The sequence below is a fragment of the Pelodiscus sinensis genome, chromosome 2, assembly GCF_052426305.1.
Source record: "Pelodiscus sinensis isolate ZL-2025 chromosome 2, ASM5242630v1, whole genome shotgun sequence".
NCBI classification, from domain to species: Eukaryota; Metazoa; Chordata; order Testudines; family Trionychidae; genus Pelodiscus; species Pelodiscus sinensis.
The window spans coordinates 250,741,104-250,763,905 of NC_143053.1; the positions used below are offsets into that span (position 1 = coordinate 250,741,104).

Sequence of the window (22,802 nt, forward strand, 5' to 3'; positions counted from 1 at the left end):
ACACTCTGTGTCGCTGTCACACATCCCCAGTCTGTGCCACACTGCCTCTGTGCCACTCCCAGACTGTCACACAAACTCTGCCCCACACACTTTCCCAGTCTCTGTGCTGCACACACTCAATCTGTGACACAAAGTCTGTCTCTCAGACACAAAGTGTCTCTCTTTCATGCTCACACACTCTCTGTCTTTCTCCGTAGCCCCCAGTCTCACCCCTTCTCCTCAAGGCCTTGCCCTTTCTGGGGGGCCTGGAGCTGGCCCGCGATTACGCATCAAAATTTCTGAAGTGCCCCCCCCCCGCAAAAATTACTGCCCTCTTACTCCATAAACACAGGCTGCTGCCACCTGAATGAAAGTAAACCATGTGTTATCAGTATAAGGTCTATGACATGCAGGTGGCCTGTTCTCAGAATCTCCAGTAGATGGCAATAGAGTGCACATGCACCAGCCAGCTCTCTACTGTACAGGCAGTCCCCGGGTTACGTCAATCCAACTTACGTCGGATCCCTAGTTACGAACGGGGTGAGGCAACCCCGCACTAGCTGCGCCCCCCCCCCACCCCAGCAGACCAGGGAGACGCGGAGCGGCTTTTCTCGCCGCAGAGGACGCGGGCGGCGGGACCGCCGAGACGCGCTGCCTGACAGGTGGTTCAGCCGGCGCTGCCCCGAGCTTGAGAATAAAGGACTTAGGGAAGTGAGGTGTGGGAGAATAAAACTGAGCTCTGGAGAAATGTTTGGCTAGAGTTTCCCCTACAATATGTACCAGTTCCAACTTACATACAAATTCAACTTAAGAACAAACCTACAGTCCCTATCTTGTACGTAACCCGGGGACTGCCTGTATTTACAATCTTTGGGAGAAATTCTCCCCTCTGTTAAAGTATTGGAGAAGCACAGGAGCAATGAAGGGTATAATGTGACTCACTAACTTGATCTTTTCATCCGTATGCCAAAAGCCCAGTGACGGTGTAATTCTCCGGCTCCCAAATTGGGTTTGCTCACAAGACAGGTAACTATTTATACTAGTTTTAAAAAATACCTGGATTGCATTTTATTCTCAGCCTACCTTCCTGTTGAATGAAAGGCCTGCATTGATGGCAGCCAGCCAGTCCTGCCCCTCATGTGCTTCCTGGTCCTTTGTTAAACTGCATGTATTATGTATCCGTTCCACAGAATATTATTGTTGAATCAGAATTTGGCAGGGCACCAGATGTTTTCCCTTACAGGCCCCGGAGCTCCTAGCAGAACTCAGGTGTTTGGACAATATGCCCTTCTCTTCAGTAAAAGGGTTACTGCAAAAGATTCCACGCACCAGCCGAGCTGGGATAATCAGCTTGAAATAGCACCCAAACACTCAGATGAAAAACTATAATCCAAATGTCAGGTTGAAAAGAGTGATTCTTAACCTTTACCACACCAAGAACCTCCCTTCCCTCTTTAATTATTCCCTGCTCCCTGCCCATATTGAGACCAGAGCAGACACAACCTCTGGCCTAGAAACTATAATGAGGTGCAAACCTCACCTGATCAGCTGTTTTAATGAGATTTCAAGTATATTTCTGCCTGAGGCCAGGCTTGAAATACCACAAATACAACCTTTGGTCACGGGGCTGGTCTTCAGTGGCGGTTTTCAAACTTTTTTTTCTTGAAGAAAATTGTTGATGCCGCGACCCAACATATTTTGACTAGAGTGTGGGCTCCGGGGCGGGGCTGAGGATGAGAACTTTGGAGTGTAGGAGGGGGCTCTGGCTTTCTGGGGGGGGGGGGGAATGTCAGGTCTGGGGCAGAAGGGGCTTGCCTTAGGCAGCTCCCGGTGGTGCTAACGCAGCTTCCTGCCTCTCCTGGCACCGCAGACCATGCTGCACCCCAGAAACAGCCAGCAGCAGGTCCCCAGCCAATGGGAGTGTGGAGCTAGTGCTCAGGGCTGGGGCAGTGCGGACTCTCCCTTCACCCTTCACCCAGGAGCTGGGCCTGCTGCTTGCCACTTCTGGGGCGCAGCACAGTCTGCGGTGCCAGACAGGCAGGTAGCTGCCTTAGTGCCCCTCCCCCTGGCTCACCTGATCTCCCGCAGCAATGAGACCCGGTGCCTGACATTCCACAATCCAGTCCTGGGTCGCCACTACTGGTTGAACGTGATCTGTAGCAGGAATGTTCTCATTCACTCGGCCTCCATGCAGACACAAAAACCAGTTGCCCATGTCTTGTCTATGCCACAGAAGCATAAAGCGTGGGAACGGTTATAACCTTCTAGATCATGGGTTCCCAAACTGGGGGGGGGCATGCCCCCCTGAGGGGGCATGAAGAAATTCCAAGGGAGGGCGCAAGGCAACCCAGCCTCTCCCCCACAATCAAGTTTTGCTGCCCTGATCAGTTTCTTTCTTTCTTTTTTTTTTTTTTTTTGCTCAGCAAGTCTTGCTGCTATTTTTGGGGGAGGAGGGGCATGAGGGTTTTCAGTCTTTGGCCAGTGCTATATGAAACACAGACTGAGAGGAGACATGAGTAAATGCCACCAGGGAAAAGTGTCCATCATAAAGCCTTGAGCCTCTTCACCTGTTCAAAGGACACAGCCACTCAAAGGAGCAGGTCGCTTGTCTTAAAGACTGTTGTATTCAAAGAAAAAACAGGACTATGTAGCACTTTAAGACTAACAAGATGGTTTATTAGGTGATGAGCTTTCGTGGGCCAGACCCATTTCCTCAGATCAAATAGCGGAAGAAAATTGTCACAACTGTATATACCAAAAGATACAATTTTTAAAAAAGTGAACACATATGAAAAGGACAAATCAAATTTCAGAACAGAAGGGGGATGGGGGGGGGGGGGGAGGTAAATGTCTGTGAGCTAATGATATTAGAGGTGATAATTAGGGAAGCTATCTTTATAATGGGTAAGATAATTAATGTCTTTGTTTAAACTTAGGCGTAAAGTGTCGAATTTAAGAATGAATGTCAGTTCAGAGGATTCTCTTTCCAGTTGTTGTGTTCAATGCATTGATACTTTCTGTATGATGGGTGCATGGGGGCAAAGAAGGGCATGGCCCCTGATCAGTGGGGGCATAGGAGAGGGATATGCAGCTTCTTCAGCTGCAGTGGGACAGCAAGTTCTTCCACCCCAGGGCTGCAATGGGGCGTCAGGCAGGGCCATCCTTACCCGTATGTAGAATATGCAGCTGTGTAGGGCACCTGAAAATTTGGGGCACCACTGGGTCCTAATGTCCACCCATCTGCTCTACCTTTCCCTGGTCTGTGGATCTGCTTGTTTCAGAGACGATCTAGTTAATTTTAAAGCAAAGAATTCCTCCACTGAACACCGTGAAAGAGCCATTCAATGGGCAATGGAGCCATTTAAGAAGCATTTGCCAAGCCCAGGCATATGCTGCTAGTTGCTAAATTTACGGAGTTAGTTCAGTGTTTCTCAACCAGTGGTACAAGTACCCTTACGGGTACTCAGGAGAATTCTGAGGGGTATGTCAACACAACTGAAATTTGGAGAAAACTGAATTTTTGTTTTAAGTTTCACAGCGCTTTATTATTTTTGTACTTTTTACACCCAAAAATGTCACCACCCACCTGGCTACCATTAAGTTATTTAAACAAATAGTTATTTTTCTTCTACAATGGTAGAAGAAAAACATTGAGTGTATGAAAACTATAGGTATTGGGGGTACTTTTTTTCTTTTAAAGGGTTCTTCATAAAAAAAAGGGTTGAGAAACACTGTGTTAGTCGACAGGGGCTTAGTTTAAAATTTGCTTTAAAACTATTTCATTGGAGTGCTGCCGAAGATTATACGAATCACATCTCTAAAAATCCTTACCCCCACCGGGCTCTCATCTGGCACAAGGGCACAAGTGTAACAGCACTATGTAGGGCCCTAGAAATCCGAAGGACGGACCTGATCCCAGGTCTTCCTCCAGTCACAGAGGTAGGGGGCAGAACCAGCTCCTCCAGCTGTGGGGGGCACAAAAAATGCACCTTCAAAAGCAGTGACATTTGTGTTCATGCGTGTGAGTGTGCGTGTGTGTGTGTACACGACTGTACACGTGTGTGTTTGTGCACGTGTGTGTGTTTGTGTGCACACATGCACGTGCATGCTGACTAGAACTCGTGCAGGAACAAGACACAGTAGGGGGCAAGGACTCCTGAGACTGTCCACAGCTCCAGAGCGATGCCTCTTTGGGTGATTTGCTGGGGACTAGAGCCTACGAAATGAAGAAAAGGCTTTGGGGAGGGGTGGGGGAAGGTAAGGCTGAGTTGGGGAGACCCAGGGCTCATCTTTTCATTCAGCAAACCAACAGGACCGTCTGTCCAAGGAAAGGCACCAAGCCTTGCGGAGAGGGGCGAGGGCCTTTCAGCCCCCTGCAGCGGAGGAGGGGCAAGGTCAGATTGACCCTGGTGGTTACCCTTGGAGAGAAAGCAAGGCAGTGGCTGGGAAGTCGAACCTCTCCCTGTCAGGGTAGCACTGAGACATCCATCGGCCAACAGCAGCTGTCCTTGGCCTGCCTCAGCGCTCCGGAGAGGCCCTGGGATCTGCAAGCACTGAGGGGCCCTCCATGAAAGGCAGAAAAAGCAGATGTGAGCAGGCCTTGCCCTGCTCTGCCCTCCAAAGGCTTCAGCCACTTGGCCAAACATTCTGTCTCCTCATTGTTCCACGGCCACTTGGCATAGTGAATGGCACTCGCTACCCCACCCATGTGCCAATCACTCCTGCAGATTGTGTAGAATAAGAAAACTAAACAGGAAATTGCAGAACACTTCGGGGGCAATGCCACGGCTTAGTACTCCCATGGCCTCTGCCGTGTTGGCCAACGCTCCAGGGATTCCAGGGGCGACCGCCGAAACGATACGTCTGGACGGCTACAGCTTGAGCTAACCAGGCTGACCTCCCTAGCGGTGGGCTGTAATAATGTGTACCCTCTGACGTGCAGCCCAGAGGGAGGCCTGTAACACACACATCTCAGTGGAGCACACTCCCATCATGTACCACCAGAGCCACAATGGTACTTACTCATAGCTTTGTCCGCGTGCCAACTGTGGCGCCTCCATTGTGCGGGGGTGAGGATTTTGCTCGAGGAAGGAAGGAGCAGATGACTAACGTGTCAGGGTCACTCCCAGGAATGGTTAATAAATAACAGTTCAATAGCCCTGCCAGCAGTCACTTTCCTTTTGGGATGCATATTACTTGGTAAAAATAGAGGTTCCGTTTCAGATCTTTGCAGATTCTCTGGCTTTATTGGATTTGGGTGTGGGGAGGGAGGAATGAAAGATTCAGAAAGGCATCCGGGCTTCATGTCAAATGCCCAAAGAACAGTGTGAATTGATGGCTTTTCTGCATTTCAACAGCACTCTGACCATAAAAGCCCCAAAGGACAGGACTACCATGCTGTAAAGCTGTGCTTTCCGACAGGCTGTGCTGATCTGAAAGCTAGGATAATTCACCATATATTTGAGACAGTTTGTCCATCTGTGTGTTCAAGAACTCCTCCTGACCGGTAAGCTCTAGAGCCACCTAATATGGTATACAGCTTCCTCTTATCATAACTTAAAGCCATGTAAGGATTTGGTTGTGCCTGGAATGGGATTGCTTTTCATATAACCACACAAAAAAGCAACAGAACAACAAGGCAGGTGAAATGGGCTGGCTGGGGTGATTCCCCATACAGGACTGTCCCAGCCACGAGCCTCCCCCCACCCCCGGTGCCTTTTAGGAAGGGTGGGGTGAAGCCCCTCACCCCCAATTTGTATGGGGACATTGCTGGCTGTTCCCCTTGGTCAGGGAGTGAGGGGAAAGTGCACAGTTTGCTGCCTTCCTCACTCTGGCTGGGGAATGCAGGAGGCACACAAACCAGGACCTGCCCCAGCTGGGGTACATGCACCCTTCCCTCTGTGCCTGCTGGAGCTGCAGCAGCTGTGGAGAGGCGCTTCTCACCTGGCCCCAAGCTGCTGCAGTGAGAGAGGGCTGGGGTTGTCCTTTCTCCCTGGGGCAGCCTGAATCCCTCATTCCCAGTCCCTCCCCACAGCAATGATTTCCATGAAGAAAACAATAAAATAACTGAGTTAAGGACTCAGGCAACACCAGGTAAATCTTCTGTTAGGTGATATTTGAACTGGTACTGGATAGTCTAACTTTGGCTGTCCAACTGCCCACACCCTGTCTATGTTGGGTCTAGGCCCTTACCCCGGATCCTGCAAACTCAATGCGTTATGCACCTGAGCACGCCGATTGAAATCAGTCTGCGGTACACACCTATGCTGATGTCCAGTCAATCAGACCTAGCTTGCGAGCACAAAGCCACCCAGAGGCACCACCCCCCTCCAACCATTCTCGTCATGCCTGGCCTAGCATTTTGCCTGCCCCAGAAGGAGACAAAGCAGCCTGCAGTCCAGTTGGAAACGTCCGGCACAAAGGCCCAGCAATGGGTTTGTCTGCTTGGTTGGGCGTTTGGTCAATGAAGACTTCTGCCTTAAACAAGCTTTTTTTTGTTTAACCTAGCACCTTCAAAGAGAAAGCAGGTGCACAAAAGGGAGGGAGCCTCATGTCCTCTCCTAGAGGCCATGCAAATGCTCACACCACAGCGCATTGAACTTCATCATGCTCCCAAACCGCACCATGATGGGATGAGGCAAGCTGGGCAAACAGAATTTTTGGCAGGGAAGGGAAGAGGTGCTCTGCAATATTTGCCACTACAGCATTTGTCTGAAGGAAAAACTACGGAAAACAGCACTCAGGCCCCATCCTTCTGGCTTCCCCAAAACACTCCCACAGGGACATCTTGGCACATAAGAATGCTTGAAAGGCAAAAGCTGGAAGGGTTCTCACCGACACTAGGTGTGCGAATGGGGCACGCCTAGTAGCTTCACTCCATGCACAGTCAACCTGTGGAACTCCTTGCCAGGGGGTGCAGTGAAGGCTAGAACTTTAACAGGACTCAAAAAAAGAGCTAGATAGATTCATGGAGATTAGGTCCATCAATGGCACCCGCCACGAAGCCACCTTCAATTCTCAGAGCTGCCCAGAGCGTGCAGTGTGATGGTCCAGCGGCAATTTATAGGGCCCTTTAGACTTGCCGGGCCCCGAGAAACTGCCCCTTTCCCTCCCCCCGGTTGGTGGGCCTGTTCAGTAGTTTCAAAGAACGAACAGATGACTCGCAGCCTGATCTAGACCAGTCACGAGCAGACGAAGAGGCCCCCGGTGTCAAAGAACAAGTCTCCCCAGCAATCAGTGATGTGGTGTGGAGAGACCATGTCACTGAGCATCAGTGCGTCCTGCAGCCAGCTATATGGGGCACAGGCTGGGGCCCAGGTGGCATGAGAGCACCAGCAACCAGCAGGGAAGCAGCTGACCCCCTCCTCCTCCCTGCGCCCCAGCGCCACCGAGGCTGGGCCGTATCCCGAACAGGGACACATTTTTCTCTAAGCCAGGCACATGGGCCTGGCACTGACTCCTCAGTCTCTGCACCGTCTCTGAGGGGAGCTGCACGCAGAGCCACTGGCCAAACCATGGCAAGAACCTGCCGAGTGCAAACGCTGGGTCAACATGCGCGCCGGACGGGTGAGGCCTCCCCAGGCCTTTGGCTGGGTGCCTTGTTTTCACAAGCACAGCAAGAGAAAGATTGACTCAGCCTCTCCTACAGGCAGGGGAGCGGTCCCTGTGCAAGCTTCTAATGAAGAGATTATTGACTTAGTAAGAGGATACAGATCAGTCCCGGGGGAGCAGCAAACACTGAGATGAGTAACGCCGCCAATTGATCAGGAACACATTTATCCTTCTCCAGATTCCTTCCTGCTCTGCTCTAGCGGACAGGCTCTGCCTAAGCACCCTGCCTGAACAGGGACGCAGAACTACCCGGCCCATTACAGGAACACGCCAGAATCCTTTTTACTCTACCTCCTCCTGGACACCGTTCTGGCCAGACTTGTTCCCAGCAGCTCCTTGGGGTCCGCAGCCTAGAGGAAAAGGCTGTTTCCCGCTGCCCCTGGGGGAGATTGATCTGAATATATTGTGGCTGTGCCCAATGGGAAAAAGTTACCACCACCCAGGGTGGGGCGCGGAGGGAATGCGGGGGGAGAGAAAGCAGGAGCAAGCACTTCCAGCTCCCTGTGAATACACCGAGCCACCTCCAGAAGCAGCCTTTGGCATCCGGACAACGTTGGCACCAGGTTCATCCCAGGTGCCTGTTTCCGGGCAGAAGTGGCTGGGACTCAGCTGCGGCTGCCGGGGGAGGCTAGCTTGCCCTTGGTCTGGCGAGCACACCCTGAGGCGCAGCCGTGCCACACACAAACAAAACGAAAGTAGAAGCACGAAGGAGGAGAGATAAGCAGCTGCTGATCCCCTCACTCCAACGTCCACTCCTTGCAGGCGTCCGCATGCAGCAGGGGGAGGGTCTTTGCAACAGAGCCAGACTTCCAGGTGATCTCCCCTTGGGAGAATATTAGCAGCCCCCTCCTGCTTGTCCTATGGTCTCTGGGGAAGCCGTAGGGAACATTCAGAGAGCTGCTGGAAACCGTGTCGCCCCTCACCAGTGGGTGTTGTTCTATTGCTGGCCGTCGCGTGCGCTGTCAACCGTCGGAAGCAGGCGGGACATTGCACCCGTATCCATGGAGGAGATGAGCGTGCGACAGCTCCCAGCGCATGGACTTCACCCGTTAGCTCAAAGCACAGAACCTCATGCCCTTAGCTCAGGGGCGGGGAGTTGTTACACCTGCTCTCCTGCTCTTCCAGGAGCCTGGCCTGCCAGTGGAGTTGGGTGCCCAGTCCTAGCCAGTGGAGTTGGGTGGGTGGGCACTAGGGATGTACTACATAAACCAGTTAACCAGTTACCCGGTAAGTTAGTTAACGCCTATTACGCCCAGTGGCGTGTAGGGCAGCAACGAAGGTTCTCCATTTTTGTCCGTCTTTGGCCATTTTCTCCAGTGTGTCCCAGTTGTAGTTCATTCTCTTCATGTCTGCCTCAACAGTACGCCGCCATGTTGTCTTGGGCCTCCCCCGTTTCCGTCGCCCTTCAGGCGTCCAGTGAAGTGCTATCTTTACAATGGCATCTGCCTCCCTTCTCATCACGGGCCCTATCCATCTCCAGCATCTTCTCTAATAAGGAGAGTGGTCATGTCCTCCTGGTGGCATCACAGGAGCAGGTCGTGGCTGGAGATTGTTTTTGGCCAAAAGATGCGACGTTACCCGGTAAGCAGGTGGCTTACTGGCCTGCTTGCCAGTTAGACGGTTAACTGGTCTGTCTGGCTGGACCCTGCCCATAGCTGCAGCAGGGCCAGGACAGTCCCTACTCCCTGAGGCCATGCCAGGTACAGGGATTGTACTGGAACAGACCCGATGGCTGGAGCAGCTTCCACCGCCCATGGTCGTGGCGGGTCAGGGGTGGGGCTGGGCCCAGAGCAGCCCCTCCCCCAACTGCAGGCCGTCATGCTGCAAGCGGGGGAGGTGGCTACTCCAGGGTTAACGGTTCAAACCCAGCGTTTAGCCAGTTAACATTTTAACCGTTAACTAACATGCCTAGTGAGCAGATGGATGGTGGATAAATTAACCCTCACAAAGGGGCAGGGTAAGTGATGCTCCGCCCAGAGTGAAGGGGGCAGGGAAGGAACAGGTCCTCCCTGAAGCAGTCGTGTCACGGCACTCCAGACACATTGCTCTCCTTGGGGCTGGGGGGCAGTTTATGCATTGCTTCATGCCCCGGGCTCAGCCCACTGCCCAGCCTAGCCCAGAAAGGCTCTGGTGTCAAACAACCTCCCACCCAATACAGCTTTACAGGTTCGGGCCCTTTTGTTTCTGCTTGAGGGCTGAGCAGACCAGTATTGTGTCCAAACAAACGACTCTACCCAAAAGGCTCCTGTCTGTGCATAGGCGGGGCCAGAACCCATGAGCGATGCAGAGTAATATCCAGTCCCCTCCTGCTTGGACTGATTCTCAGCCCTTTGACAGTCCCAATGGCACAAGAGCAAACAAATACAGAGACCAGAAAAGACTCTCTACAGGTGATTGGAACAAACAATAATTCACAACATGTCTGAGGGGTCTCACCCTGAAGGATGTCAAAGAACCCTAAAGGCCACGTGCCAAACCTTCCACAGAGCCTTTTGGCTGAAGGAGGAGCACATAATTCATCACAGGTACTAGTATTTCACCAGCCACTGGAATGCAGCCACCTCTGGGGCTGAACATGGCAGCTGTTCCCCTGAAGACTGAGGCACACTTTAAGAATTCAGGAGAGGAAATGAAAAAAGATGGAAAAAAAAAGTCAGCCTCCACCAACAGATAGCACTACACACCTGGGCTGTGTCTACACTGGGCCACTTATTCCAGAAAAGCAGCCGCTTTTCCGGAATAACTTGCCAGCTGTCTACACTGGCCGCTTGCTTTTCCAGAAAAGCAATGACGATCTACTGTAAAATTGTCAGTGTTTTTCCAGAAAAACTATGCTGCTCCCGTTCGGGCAAAAGTCCTTTTCCGGAAAAACTGTTCCAGAAAAGGGCCAGTGTAGACAGCACAGTAGCCTTTTCTGCAAAAAAGCTCCGATTGCGAAAATGACGATTGGGGCTTTTTTCTGGAAAAGCGTGTTTACATTGGCCACAGACGCTTTTCCGGAAAAAGTGCTTTTCCGGAAAAGCATCCTTCCAATGTAGACGCACTTTTTCCGGAAATACTTATAACGGAAAACTGTTCTGTTTTAAGCATTTCCGGAAAAGGGTGCCAGTGTAGACATAGCCCTGGGTTCTTCTATCTCCAATTCCACTGCATAGCAAAGACTGAATTTTAATGTTGATACATGCGTGTCTATATATGCCTGTATGTATTTTATTTACATGCTGATGAAACCTTTACATCACATAGTCCCTCAAACGTCTAGCTAATGTATGTTCTAACCAGGGTTCAAACTCCTTTCCCCAGGTATTGAGATGGGATCCCCAGTGAATAACTTCAGCTTCTGCTGGAGTTTGACCTAGCATGAGAGAACACAACCTTTTCCAGTGCTTGCTGTAGTGCTTTTGCCCAGTCATGTGCTGAAGTTGCAGACCCCAAGGTACGGGCTGCTGAGCCTGGGTCCAACAAACCTGACAGAGTAGCCATTATACTAATAGCAATTTCCTCAAAATATCAACCCATTTGTTCTCCCAACTTAGTGAATCACTCCAGATGTGCTTGCGCGGGACACTGACCCAGATGAGCTCCCCCAAAATGTAACACCCACAAACCCCAGTTTGGGCAGGCTTGAACCACCCCTGAAGCTAAATGCATGAGCCTGAACCAGGTGACTCTTATCTAGAGCTGTAGAAGAGACCCATTCATCTCTAAGGCCAGGTCTACATAAGACCCGGAAACTTGGCTTACAGTACACAACTCCAGCTACTTAGCATACATAGCTGGAGTCAACATTCCTTGATTCAAGTTTCCCTGCCATTCCCACAGTGGGAGGCCTATGGCAGCAAATGCTCCCGTAGGCTTCTCTTACTCCTGGCAAGAGCAGGAGCACTGGCCGCTGGTGGTGACCTCTGAGTTTGATTTAGCGAGTCTTAACTAGACTCGCTAAATCAAACTCCAGAAGATCAATTGCAGCAGCTTCGATCTTCTGTGGTGTGAAGACAAGGCCTAAGTGTGGTGTGCGAGTTACATTAACAAAGCTTCCCGAAAGAAGAATCCAGCTTCTAGGGCAGGATGTGTTCTATCATGTCTAGTTGTTCTCATAAGAGCTGTTTTAAATACAAGCTAGCCAGAGGCCTAGACTTCATGCTCATGACAAACCAAAGGAGCGGTTTTTTGGTTGGGGGTGGGTCTGAAACACTGAACAGCACATTCCACACCACAGGCCCAGGATGGCTGGCCCTCAAGGATACAATTGAGCATCCTCTAGATCAGTGGTCCCCATCCTTTTGGGGCTGCCGGGCACCCGGGGGCAGGGCCACTCATGTGCTGGGGCCGGCGCCGCCCCGCGCCACACACCCGAGGGCTGGCGCCGCCCCGCACCGTGCACCAGGGTGGGGCTGGCCCCGATCACTCAGTGGGCGCACAGAAATGGCACCCATGGGCACCGTGTTGAGGATCACTGCTCTAGATCAAGTCTCTCTGAGGTAGGCAGAGAGCAACAGAGAAGTGTGGCCAAGTGCTGAACCAGGAGAACAAGAGCAAGAGCAGCCTTAGGATAATGCAAGGCACAAATCTCAGGAAGGGAAGTTGTTTGGAAGGAACTTGGCGTGAACAGTCACATCCAGGCCAGGGAAGCAATGACATTAGTGAAACAAGAAGTGGCTCTGAGCCGTGAAAAATCGCTGGCGTGTTTTTCCTCAAGGCCATTAACCCCACCCCCTGGGAGGCGTTAGGTGGATGCGAGCGGGGGGTGGGGGGGGCAGGAGTGTGAGGTATGTGTTCTTCTGTGGCTGAGGGTGGGGGAGAGGTGCGTACATGGGTACCCTGGCTGGTGTGCGGCTTTCTTTGCGCCTCAGGTGTGCGTCTCAAAGCAAACACAGTGGCTTTGCCTCAAAGCATGGCATGAGGCCACCATTCCCATTTGGGAAGCCTTAGCAACAGTTGCCACAAAGTCCTCCTTAGCAAATAATGTCATGAGACCGACGTCAGTGCTGGAGGGAGGAAGGGGCAGGGAGGGGAAGAGAGGCAGCTTGTTTGTTCAGTCAAAACAGCGCACCTGCCTTTTGCCTGCTGCCAGGCCATGGAAACACCGTCAATGATTTCTCCAGCTGGATTGGGCTCTCTGGTGCAGCTCATGGTCTTTGAAAACAAGAAGCATCCACCCTGCAGTGGCTCCCACAGGAGAAGGCCTTGAAAACCCCCCAATGAACACTAGGAAGGAGGCTGCTCCTAGGAGCCGTCTCCTGCCACCTCCCTTGAAATGCCTGAGCCACACCTAGCTTTGCCCAGTGCCTGCAGCAAGTCATGGAAAGGCACGTTTGCTGCAGCTACCGTAGGACTTGCTTGCATCTTTTGCCAGTATATTCCTTAATGAATGCCACTCTCCCACGGAAGCTAACGTGTATGGTATCTCCTTCACTTCCTCTATTTCATGTCCCTAGGAGACGTGCCTAAGAAAAATACCAGCAAATAAGCCTAAAGTGAAACTCCATTACAAACCAATTCTCCTGAGTGCCATTTGGCTCTCAAACAAACAAGGTGAACTCGGGAGGTAACCAGCGCAAACACATTATATACCACCGAGGCTTCACTTGCTTTGAAGCAGCAAACTGCGTTGGAATCAGACTTTTAGCCTCTCGATTGATTGATTCCATTCAGGACCCTCTGATCACTTCCCCTCCACCTCCAGTGGATCAGCGGGACTAAAAATTCAACTTTAAAGCAATCCCGCAGAAAGTCAAACGAGGAGTGTTAAACAAACAAACCGGTCAATTAGGTGTTGCATGAAAGGAAAAGCAGTTCTGTGGCAACAAAGAATGGAATGTCATATTCTTCCTCAGTGCAGAGTTGCTGAGAAGTAGCTCTGCCACATTCTCAGAAATCGGAGAATGAAAGTTTGCATTCACATGAAAATCTCAGTCCAGACCCTTTGGTTGTATAACTGGAGCTGTCCTGGTTGACATGGGCTGAGGATCTAGCCCCATTTCAATGCAGCTGACAGGCAATTCACTGAGCTTTCTTCTGGCACCCAGCAAGCGTGCTCATGCAACACTTAGAAATGAAATTAAAAGGATTAAAAAAGACGCTTACCTTGCTACACGGTGTAAAGTCTCCGCCTTGCCAGCTAACCCCACACTCAGGGTTCTCTCCTGTTCAGCAAACTAGTTTCAAGCACTTTTGTTTGCTGCTCCGCCACCTCCGTCAGCAAGGGAACTGCAGAAATCAGTAATTTAATACTGTATTTAACTGCATGGAACCTCCTACTGAGAGATCACACCCTTTCTCTTCAATGAGGCTTGCTAAGTGTCAGACACAGAGAGTGGGGCTACCCAGGGAGACCTTAGTGTCCACCTGCGAGAGCTTCCTTCGGGGCTCTGCGGACACAGGGTGGTAGATTAGTGTAAAATAACCACGTGACAAATTCAAGGGGCATTAATGCCACCCCCCAAGACCTCCCTGTTCTAGCTTAGGGGTGGGGAATCTTTTTTTGGGTTGCGGGCCACTGATTCAGAAAAATCAGAGGCTCATTTAACTGCCCATCCAGTAATGTGATCTATGCCATCCAATGCCAGCAATGCCCCACTGCAATAGATATTGGACAAACTGGACAGTCCCTATGGGAAAGAATTAACGGACACAACTCAGATATCCGAAAAGGGAACATACAAAAACCTGCTGGGGAACACTTTAACCCAGGGGTTCTTAACCAGTGAGGTGTGCTTCCCCAGGGGAGGTGTGAAGGGGATACAGGGGAGGTGTGAGGTGCCTCCCAGAAAATTTATCGCAGGGAAGCCTTTGCTGGCCTGAGGGAAGGTGGCTGTGGGAGGCCCGGGCCAGGTCTGTCTCGTCAGCCAGGAGCTCTGGACAGGTCTCTGTCTCCTTCAGAGGCTAGGCCCTGACTGACCTCCTTGGCAGAGTTCTTATAGTCCTAGCTACGCCCCTTAGCTTCTTGTCGGGTGAGGGGGCGGGGCTAGGCTGTGCACAAAATGGCTCCCGGGGTGTGTGAACATGAAGTTCACTTTCAGGGGAGATGTGAAGGTAAAAAGGTTAAGAATCCCTGCTTTAGCCTCTCTGGACACTCATTAAGGGATCTACAAGTTGCTGTTTTGTTTCAGACCAATTCCACAAGCCAAATACACAGAGAAGGATTGAAACTCCACTTCATTCTCAAGTTTAACTCTTATGCAAATGGTCTAAATCACAATATCCGATGGCTCGCACATTATCAACCAACCAACCGATGCAGGTGCCAGTTGTTCTTGATGTCTGTGTAGAATCTGGTGTTAGTACTCTTCCTTTCCTAGTGCAAAGTAATGGTTCTTATCAGCCTCTTGTAACTATTTAGTCTTTAAGGTGCTAATAGACTGTTGTTTTTTAAGTTTTTCCTGTTACAGACTGGCTTGGCTATCCCTTTGAAACTTATCTACCCAATGTCCTTCCCTACCCCTCTTCCTTTCCTTATTTATTCTTGGTTCTGAACTTCTAACACTTCAGTCATCCGAAGAAGTAGGTTGTGCCCACGAAAGCTCATGATCCCATCTACGTTTTGTTAGTCTTTAAAGTGCTACCAGACTATTTATTGTTTTTTAAGTTTTTTTTTTTCAGAAAAACCAGTCAGTCGGGGCCCACGCACAAGTGAGAAGCAAAAAACCAAACCAACCAACCCCCCGGCAAGCTTGTCTGTGCAGAGAAACCTGCCCCTTCTAGGAACAGTGCCACGGCGGAAGAGGACTCCGCCCCCACTCCTGTTATAACATCGTTTATTCTTGGGCAACTAGCTGGGAGCGAGCCCAACGCACGGCTGCTGTATGGCTTCAGGACACAGTTTAGCTCCATCCCTTTGGACAAGACCAGGCTCTGTAGCATGACGGGCAGGCGAGCACGGCCTGTCACCACAGGGGATCATGGAAGGTAGGTGTGATGGGGGGCAGTCATAGATGACCCCTCAGGGGTGCTTCCCGGGGTGCTGACATGGCTGCTGCCACTCGCCTTCTAGCTCTCTGGGGCTTCTCACTGCCCAGTCTTGTTGGGCCAGCTCCACTGGTCTCCCCCAGCCAAGGCCCCGAGCTGAGATCCCTGCCCCACGGAGAAGCAGTACAGACACTGAACCTCTTCAGGTCCAAGGAGAGGGCAATTTAGGGCCCAGCTTCCTGGGATACCACCCCCGAATAGGATCAGACCCAAAAGAATTAGGTAAGGCACCTTTAACAATGAAAGGGGGAATGTGTACACTGGTTGCCCCCCTCTCCCTCCCCCCAGGTAACAATTATTTACACTGGGTTTGACAGAAAATAAAAATGATTTTATTACATACAAGCAGTAGGATTTAAGTGGTAATAAGTGAGAACAAGTAGAGCAAAGTAGGTTACAAATCAGCAGAAACAAAAACGCTTGGCTAATTCTACTCTGACATCTCAGGACAAACGTACTCAAACTCGCCCTCAAACCTGTTTTCCAGCTGCCCCTCCAAGCCAGGGCTGTCTTCCCCCACCCTAGGGTATTCGGCTTCTTCCTTCAGGTGCAGCCCAGCCAGAAGACCAAGGCCCCTGCTTTCCTATTCTTTTTGTTAAAGAACTGTGGCCCCTCCCTACCAACCACTGCTCAGACTGAAGGACAAGAGAGATAATTTAACAGTTGCTCATCAAGACTTTAAAAGGTAACAACCTCCATGTCTCTCATTCACACATTTGAAACCCACCAAGTATTCCGCACTCCAGATGTCTAATTTTACACACCCAAGTGATGCATGCATCAAAGAAAGATCAATAGAACCAGCGGATCATGACATGAAGATAGATGGGTTACACAAAATAATTTGCTCAAAGCACCTTTGAGTTCCATAAATTTATGTCCATGAGTTGATTTCATAAAGCATGGGGGGAGGGATAGGGGGGTCTGTCTCAGTAGGGAGGGGTTTGGATTTCTCTCTGCTTCCCAGTCTTCATAATGTCCTGGGTGAGACTAACAGGCTGAGGTAGAGTGATGCTGAATGGTCATTGCAGATGCTCAGCCCATGTGAAAACCAGGCCCAATCTCATCAGGTCCAGCACTAAAAGAGCGACTTATCCCTCTGCCAAGGGGCGGCCTGTGCCTACAGGCAAACTCTGCAGCTGCCTAGGGCGCCAAGTTAAATGGGGCACCAAATTCCCTGCCACTTCCCTCTCCTGGGATTGGCCCCAGAAGGAGGCTTCCCTGTGCCGCAGGAGGGGTGAGTTGGCCGTGGAGGAGTGTGGGGAGTTGGCCCCGGGGGAGGCACGTGCCGGCTTCCCCTGCACTGCGGGAGGGAGGGGTCGGCCCTGGGAGAGGTGGCGTGAGGGGGTTTCCCTGTGCTTCGGGGGGGGAGGGTTGGCCCCGGGAGAGGCGGCGTGAGGGGATTCCCTGCACCATGGGGTGGGATCAGCCCTGGAAGAGGCACACACCGACTTCCCTCGGGGGGGGAATCCTGGGAGGAGGTGGATGCAGGGGACTCCCCCCCCCCCTTCCCACTGGCACCACCCTGTTTCCTCTCCTCTCTCCACAGCCACAGAACTCTGTCTCCAGCCCCCCTCTCTCCAGTGATGTGGTGGACATGGCAGTTAAAGCAGGATAGCAAAATGGACTATTCTGGATTTGTAATAATAAAAGTAACTAACATTTGTAATGCATTTTTATTTGAATCGTACTGAAATATCATGTCTCTCATGTACAAATCTACTCTGAAAATTTCGTGTATCTATTTTAATCTAGTCTCAGAAACACTGGTTGGATGGACAAACCGAATAATTATGCCTGTATAAATAAATATGCTTAAAAAACTAAATGGAAAATAGGGGCAAAATGTTTCCCAGTTTACCAAAAACCTCAGCCTATATCTGCCCTTGGGGTTGGGGGGTGCCGATTGCATGGTTCGCCTAGGGCACCAGTTGCTGGCAGCTAGTCTAGGGCCACCCCTGCCTCTGCCCTCCACAGCGCAGCTGGGAACCGTATGCATGGGCCAGCATGCTCTTTAGCATTACTGCTGATCTGAAAATGTGCTTTCCCCACTGCAAATTTAAACACACCTCTATTGCCCATGGAAAAAATGTCACTTTTTGGCAGACAAGCTAAACCTGACATGTTTTGATTCTGAAATACTATCCTGGTGCCTCGTGCTCCCTTTCTCTTCAAAAGCCTGGGCTCCTGAGGAAGATTTCATCTCCCATGATGCATTGTGGTCTCCCCCTTATTGTGAGAGCAGGTTCTGTGTAGCTGCATCCTGGAGGGCTCTGTGGTGCAGCATGGGAGATAAAGTCTGGCTGGAGCAACTGGACCACAGAGGAGGAGGAAACTGAACTACAGCTCCCTCAAGGCATCGCAGTGCGGCAGCCGAAATAAGACACGTCCATTTTTGGCCAAGATATTTCAGCTTCGGGATTGTTTTAAATGAACCTTCAAACTTTTTCCATAGAAAAGACACTTCTTGTGAGACATTTAACTGGGTCAAGCCCCCATTTTCCCATCCAACAACAAGTTTGGTGGACACATTTTGATCAGACCTATGTTCTATATTAAAGAATGGTTTCTGATGTGAAGCTGCATTGAGGGAGAAGTGGTTTAAGGCCAAATCTTGAGCGTCTTAGTTCAAACTCTGTCCTTTCTGAGTCAAAACTCCCAGGGGAACAATCCCCAGGCAAACCAAGTAAGGAATGAGTCCCTGATGGACTGAGGGATGTGTAGATGGGATGTTAGGAAAAACTATGTCCCTAGGAGGGTGGGGAAGCACTGGGATGGGTTCTCTAGGGAGGCGGTGGAATCTCCATCCCTAGAGGTTTGTAAGTCCTGGCATGACAAAGCCCTGGCTGGGATGATTGAATTAGGGTTGGTCCTGCTTTGGGCAGGGGGGTGGACTCAATGACTTTCTGAGGTCTCTTCCAGCCCTAGGATTCTATGACTTCTGTGCATGTCAGAACTCAAGCCGGGATGAACTCAACCCTGAGCTGGAGGGAAGTGAATCTCCATGCGAGGTGAGATTTGCTGGAGTTCGGACTTGGCCCACAGGGCACAGTGGAAGTTACTTTGCTCTCTGGTCATGTTTATACAGCTTGTCAGGTGGGAACCCCTCTGGAAACAGCTGCTGTTCTGGAGTTCTCAGGTCTTGTGTGTGAATGGATGACTGGCTGGTATGCAGCTGCCTCTGGCGGGCAATTGTGTTCCTGGTAATGGTTAACATAAAACGTAGCTGCCTTGGAAGGAGTAAGGCTCACACAGCTAGGGGAGGAATGCGCCATTGCCTGGACTCCTCGCTACCCAGACGTAATCTCATTGCTTGAGCAGCTCGCAACACTCAGTCAGAGGATCCTGTAGTGTAAAAGCTGCCTCTCTCCCCGCCCGCTGCACAGCGGTTTGCAGTTGTACCGTGCACCAGGGCTGATGCTCGCACAGGCTAATCATTAATACTTTGCCTCATGGGGCATCTTTCCTTGCAAGGAACTCAAAGTTCTTTAGCAAATATTAACTGTGTTTCCTCATGCCTGGCGAAGGAAGGAAGAGCTCCACCCGAGCTGAAGCCCAGCGGTGAATAGTAGTTAGGAACAGACTTGGATTTTGGGTGCCTTAGTTGTCGGGTGTCCAGTGTGAGAAACTGCAAGCTTGATCTGCAGCTCTGCTAATGTGTGGGGGAGAAGCAGGTGCTCAAAGGCCTCTAAAAATCAGCCTCCTTGGCATCTAAAAACTGAGAGGGTCAAGTTTTTAATAATTCAGTCCTGTTGAAGTTGCCTTGGGAGTTCGCAGTTGAGTGCTAGGTTCCCGACTCAGTCTCCTGCTGCAGTCGCTAGCACTCACTCATCGTGCAGATGTTGCCTCTGAAACTGAGCTGACCTCAGAGCCTTGAGAGGAGACGAAGGAGGCCAGCTGGGTGTCCCTATCAGACATGCCTAAGCCCGCTTCATTCATTGACTCCCTAGCAGACCACTCTGCATTTTCCAGAGTCCTGCAAAGGGGAGGAACTGTCTGTGCTTGAATCTGAACCTTCAAATATTACTGGAACTTACTGGCACAGGCTTGAGTGCAGAAAACCCACTAAGAACACAGCTGACGCTACCCTACACAATTGCTATTGAAATCAGACTCCCTCCCCTTCAAGGCCCGTCAGTGGGAAGGGGAAGCAACAGCACAGGAGGGCTTGCAAAGCTTGTAACGGTGTATTTGATACGATCTAATGGATAACTGAGGCTGAAACTCCTAGTTGAGTGCAGTGCCCTGGGGAGGGACAGGAGTGCATTTTACTACAGAGACTGGCCCTGTGCTATGGTCAGGGCTTCGCTAAGGAGTCAAGTTCTTTGCTCCCATGCAAAGCGTCCACTGAAAGCCGAAGGATCCGTTCCGGAGCTTGTCCTGTACTGCCAGGCATTAGAGCATCCCCATCATTGTGGTGGCAGAGTCTGATCAGCGAGGAGCAAGACTGCAAACAGCTGTTGCATAGGAACGTGCAGGCTTGATGCTTGGCCCTTTTTTCAAATCAGTTTTTCACGTGTATCACCCTCAGACAATGAGGAATCCTGTGGCACCTTAGAGATAAACAGATGTATTGGGGCATAAGATCTATGAAAGCTTATGCCCTAATAAATATATTAGTCTCTAAGGTGCCACAGGACTCCTCATTTTTCTAGATACAGGCCAGGTCTATATTCCTGGGAAGATCGATCTTCCAGAGTTTGATTTAATTGGCCTAGTTAAGACCTGATGAATCAAACTCAGAGCATGCCCTCATCAGCAGCCGGTACTTCTGTTCCTGCAAGGAATAAGAGAAGCAGATGGGATCATTTGCTCCCAATGGCCTCTCACTGTGGGGTTGGCGGGGGAAACTGGAGTCAAGGTATGTTGACACCAGCATCAGAGGCATCTGACCAAGTGGGTTTTTGCCCACGAAAGCTTGTGCCCAAATAAATCGCTTAGCCTTTCAGGTGCCACAGAACTCCTTGTTGATCTAGTGGACACAGACTAACACGGCTACTCCTCTGAGGGCTTGTCTAGACTACATGGAAGATTCGAAAGAGGATATGCAAATATTGCATGAATTTGCATATCTTCTTCCAATCTCACTTTCTAAAGTGGAGCTTTCGAAAGTGAAAGTCGTCGGGACACGGCTTTTTCGGCAATCCTCCCACCCTTTTTTTGAAAAGTCTCTCTTCCACAAAAAATGAGGTGTACGCAGCTTTTCGAAAAAGGGGAGGGGGCTGCCAAAAAGCCGCATCCTGATTAAAGAAGAGCTTTCGAAAGTGAAAGTAATTGCCGAAAAAGCCGTGTCCCGACGACTTTCACTTTCGAAAGCTCTTCTTTACAAAGTGATATTGGAAGAAGAGCTTTCGAATCTTCCGCGTAGTCTAGACATAGCCTGAGATTTAACTCCATTCAGTTCCATCCCTGGCTAGGTCTTCAAAGTTATCAGTCTTCATGCTGCAGGAAGGTCTATTGTGCTTTCCGAGTTTCAGCTTGCCACAGAAAATGATTTCCAAATACACAATAAGGGACATTCATCTAGAAGAATGCGGGAGCCATAGCACACTGTAAACAGACAGCAACTGCACGGCCAACGGGACAAAGGAGAGATGGAAAGAATTCTGGTTTCACGCCAATGTCCAAACTAGAAGGCTGTGTCTACATTAGCCACGAGGAGTCCTGTGGCACCTTATAGACTAACTGAAGTGTAGGAGCATAAGCTTTCGTGGGCAAAGACCCACTTCGTCAGATGCATCTGACGAAGTGGGTCTTTGCCCACGAAAGCTTATGCTCCTACACTTCAGTTAGTCTATAAGGTGCCACAGGACTCCTCGTGGCTTTTGCAGATTCAGACTAACACAGCTACCCCTCTGATACTTGTGTCTACATTGGCACCCCTTTCCGGAAAAGGGATGCTAATGAGACCAGTCGGAATTGCAAATGCCACGGGGGATTTAAATATTCCCCGCGGCATTTGCATGAACATGGCTGCCGCTTTTTTCCGGCTCAGGGTTTTGCCGGAGAAAAGCGCCAGTCTAGACGGGATCTTGCGGAAAATAAGCCCTTTTCTGGAAGATCCCTTAATCCTACTTTCAAGGGCTAAGGGATCTTCCGGAAAAGGGCTTATTTTCCGCAAGATCCCGTCTAGACTGGCGCTTTTCTCCGGCAAAACCCCGAGCCGGAAAAAAGCGGCAGCCATGTTCATGCAAATGCCGCGGGGGATATTTAAATCCCCTGCGGCATTTGCAATTCCGACTGGTCTCATTAGCATCCCTTTTCCGGAAAGGGGTGCCAACGTAGACACAGCCGAAAGGAATAAAGACATTTCATTGGGAAACTTTCCCTTTTAAGACCACTGAGGGGAGAAAAAACAAAACAAAAAAACAACCCCCCCCACAGACCCAAACCTTCAGAGAGAGGAGAGGCAGGATGGCTCTGTGATTAGGGAATTAGCCTGGGACTTGGGAGACCTGGTTCATGTTCCAGCTCCACCACAGGTTTCCCGTGTGACCTTTGGCAAATCACTTAGCCTCTCTATACCTTAGTTCCCCCTCAGTAAAATGGGGATAATAGCTTTGCCCTGCCTCATAAAGGTGCTGTGAATAAGTACATTAAAAATGGTGAGATCCTATGCTGATGGGGCCATGCAAGCACCTTAAACAGCAGCTAAAATTTAGCAAGATTCATGCTCATTGTTACATTGTAGGTAGAACAGAGCAACTTCTTTCGTGACTAACATGCCATGAAGGATCTGATAGGCTACAATCACAGAGTGTCATAGAAATTGCCATACCAGAGCTCACCAACCATCCATCTAGCCTAATGAATCCAATGTATCCAATGGTGGCCAATGCCAGACACTTTAGAAGCAAACCCAACCCTCATGCAGTAACACAGCCAATTTTTCAACACTATCCCACAAAGGGGAAATTTCTTCCTGACCCCAGTTGCCCTGAATCATGATGGTTGCCGTGATCTTTATGAATTTCTCCCTAATTAACGTAGCTGCATGTGCTATTCTTACACTCATCAGCTGCGTGCCTCAGGAAAATGGGTCAGGCTACATGCACTGTGGGTGTGGATCCCTGCTATTGTGCTGCTCGCTCACTGTTTACTCACTAGCACTACAATCAGATAGTAGCAGGGATAGGGAGCAAACAGATTGTTCTCCTGCCCTAATGCAGCATTCGTAAAGAATCCAGTTCTGGTTTTCTATGCAACAAAACACACTGGCAATGTGGGCTCCCAAGCTTGCTGGC

The 22,802-nt window shown here is 50.4% G+C and overlaps 1 protein-coding gene across 1 annotated transcript in view; it reads right to left on the reverse strand.

Annotated features, from left to right (window-relative positions):
* The window catches only part of VILL (villin like), a 57,514-nt gene extending 43,678 nt beyond the window's left edge, over positions 1-13,836 (reverse strand). Inside the window, exon 1 of the mRNA XM_006120573.4 lies at positions 13,678-13,836. The gene's annotated coding sequence lies outside the window, so the exon portion shown is untranslated. The remainder of the gene's footprint in view (positions 1-13,677) is intronic.
* Positions 13,837-22,802: the final 8,966 nt, after the last annotated feature.